Raw genomic sequence first — 3,204 nt, forward strand, 5'->3', positions numbered from 1 at the left:
AGAAGATCCCAAAAATTCCACCAAAAGAATTCTAGACTTAATAACCAAATTTACTTACAACAAATTCAATACTCAAAAATCAGTAATATTTCTTTTTTTAATTTTTCTGTTACTGTTGTGGTATCTGGCACCATTTTTTTAAATGAGCTTCTTAATCATCATCTGGAAAGAAAACATTCTAGAGTAATATCATTAAAAACAACTTTGATAAAGCATGGTCACTACTACATACCATAAAGCAGGTATGAGCTATTTTACAATCACAGAAGTGTGATACAGTATTGTCCCACATCTATAATACTAAAGGCTACAATTAAAAAGGCCTATTTCAGACTTGATTCTATTTTTCTAGCAGAGGGACCAAAGGATGATTTGACACAGCTCTGTAAAGAAGTGCACCTTCTTAGATAGCATTTGCTTTCAATAACAGCACAGTTTATTCACTGTCTTCATGAACACCAGATAAAAACCATTTTTTAAAAACTGGGGCAAAAACAAGAAATGAGGGGGGAGACTTATACGAATGTGAATGAGTGAAGGCAAGCAATATTCAACCTAACTAGCATTTTATCAAATCTGAAAGGTAACAGCTCCACTGAAGAAAGGAGATGCCAAGTAGTAGTGCTTAGGAACTTCGGACCACAACCAAAACACCACCTCATTTCAAAGAGAAGTAGTAGGCACACATCACTCATTTGGGTATGTTCGAGGGTGCTGACATCAATGTTTAATCATCTGCTTGCTCATTCAGGAAGAAGGGAGATCAATTACTACTGTACTCTGATTTTGTTCAACCCAATCACCATGTTACAAAAATAGCAAGCTGCTGTAGGAAAAAAAAAAATAAGGCTCCTCTATCCAGCACCAGTTATCTGCAGTTCTTCACCTGGAAGCCTACAAACGCTATAACCGTACCCGAAGAATGCAAGGGAGTGAAGAAACTATATTGACTGTATTAGCTAGGACCTGCCATAGTTCAGGCTGAGCTATTTCCGTGTGGTGTTATTTTCCTATTTCTGGGCTTTCATTTAAATATGAACAGTTTTAGGTCAAATTGTATGCACTTATAAAGTATATGCCTGTATTTGTCTACAAAATTCTGACAGAAGATGCATGGCCATCAACAAAGTGAATGTAAAAATCGATGGTATTTCTTCACACAAATAACAAATTCTCTGAGAGAGAAATTAGGGGAACAACATCTTTTATAATATCATCAAAAATAAATATGTAGGAATCAATGTAATGAAAGTAAAAGACTTGTACTTCTAAAGGACTTCTAGAACACTACAGTACTCTGAACAAAAAGAAAATATAAACATATCCCTTGCTCTTGGGTAGAAAAGAGCAATATAGTGCAAATAGCCATATTTCCAGAATTCTTATACAGGCTTAATGCAAACTCAATCAACATTCTAATAGCATATCTCATAGAATTAGAGAAAACAATCCTAAACTTCATTGAGAACCCAGAATAGTGATTTAGAATAACAAAGGAAATTCTGAGCAACAAAAGCAAGTTGGGAACATCATAATCCCTGAACTGAAACAATTCTGTGCAGCTACTGTGATAAGAGCAGTATGGCACTGATAAAAAAAAAAAAAAAAAAAAAAGCTGGCAAGATAGCTCAGCAGACTGAGTGCCAGTTTTGGTAAGCACAGGGAGCAGTGTTCGATCCTCAGTCCCGCATCGGACACCAGCCCTGCCCCTGAGAAGCACTGAGCCAGAAAAAGAGTCCAGGCATGGTAGCACATGCCTGTAATCTCGGTGTTGGGGAGGCTGAAAACAGGAGGATGACTATGAATCTGAGCTGCATAGTTGTCCCGAACCAGCGGGTCAGTCAACGAAGGTCATCTGGGAGAGGAGTGGGGAATTGAAGAGGGGATAAAGGACAGGAGATGCGAGAAATGGAGACAAGACAGGATTCTGATCAAGTCTCCTTTATTCAGGGGAGGTGCTAGGTATATATAGTGGAGGCATAGGGAAATGACGTCAGCGGGTAAAAGGAGCGAGTAACTAGGTAACCGGGCTATGACAGGAAGTCCCACCTCCTGGGCATAGCAGGAGACTTATGGGAAATAGGCGGGGTAAGAACTGGGAACCTAGCTCATCAGAGGTAGGGGAGGAGGAAGTCAGCGTCACTAATGATGCTGATGCACCAAGAGAATTTTACAGGTCAGAGGCACTCAGGTGACCATTAAGGGCTATATGGCATGGAGTCATAATGTGGTAGACTCACAGGATTAAGAAAAAGATTCACTTGCAATAGTATTGGAGGCCTGGAGTTATTATGCCTCCCACACATAGTGAGACCCTGTACCAAATACTGAAATGAAAAGAAAAATAGCAAATCTGATGATCAGTAGAACAGATTCGAGGATGCAGAAATGACTCTAGACACATTCAGCCATCTTACTTTTGACAAAGGAGTAATATATCTTCGCTGGAAGAAAGCCTCTTTAATAAGTGCAAAAACTGGCTTTCTATATCTTAAAGATTAGAATTAGACACATGTACTACACTAAAATCAAAATGGATCTAAATACTAAAACAAAAACATTAACTGTGTTGGAAGAGAAAATAGGTAGAACTCTTGAAGACAATGGTGTAGGAAATGAATTTATGAACAAAACTCTAGTTTCCCAGAAACAGTCACAAAGAACAACTGGAATGTCATCTTATTAAAAATCTTTCACATGGCAAGAGAAACCACTAACTGAGTGAAGAGACAACCCATACTGTAGGGAAAATTTTTGCCAGCTATTCCTCAGGCAAAAGACCACTGTCTAGAATAAACAACTCAAAAAGATCAAACCCCCTAAATTTAAAGACCAAACTCAAAAATAGGCACCTGAGAAGGGATAGACACTTCTCAGATGTAGTACAAATGACAAATAAATATATGAAAAAGTTCAACATCACTGGTTATTTGTGAGAAATAAATTAAAATAATGCTGATATTTCATCTCACTACAGAAAAAAGTGACTATTATAAAAAAGCCAATCAATGATAATGCTGGCAGAGCTGTAGGGGAAAAAGGACACTATTCAACTGTTGGTGAGAGTGGAGACTGGTACAACCTCTATGGGAATCAGTGTGGGGATTCCTCAGGAAACTAAGACTAGAGGTCCCATTTGACCTCGTTATCCCCCTTTTTGATGTCTTCTCAAAAGAATTAAAAGCATCAAACCACAGGAATATA

The sequence above is a fragment of the Octodon degus genome, unplaced genomic scaffold (assembly GCF_000260255.1).
Source record: "Octodon degus isolate 3935 unplaced genomic scaffold, OctDeg1.0 scaffold00165, whole genome shotgun sequence".
In the NCBI taxonomy this organism is placed as follows: Eukaryota; Metazoa; Chordata; class Mammalia; order Rodentia; family Octodontidae; genus Octodon; species Octodon degus.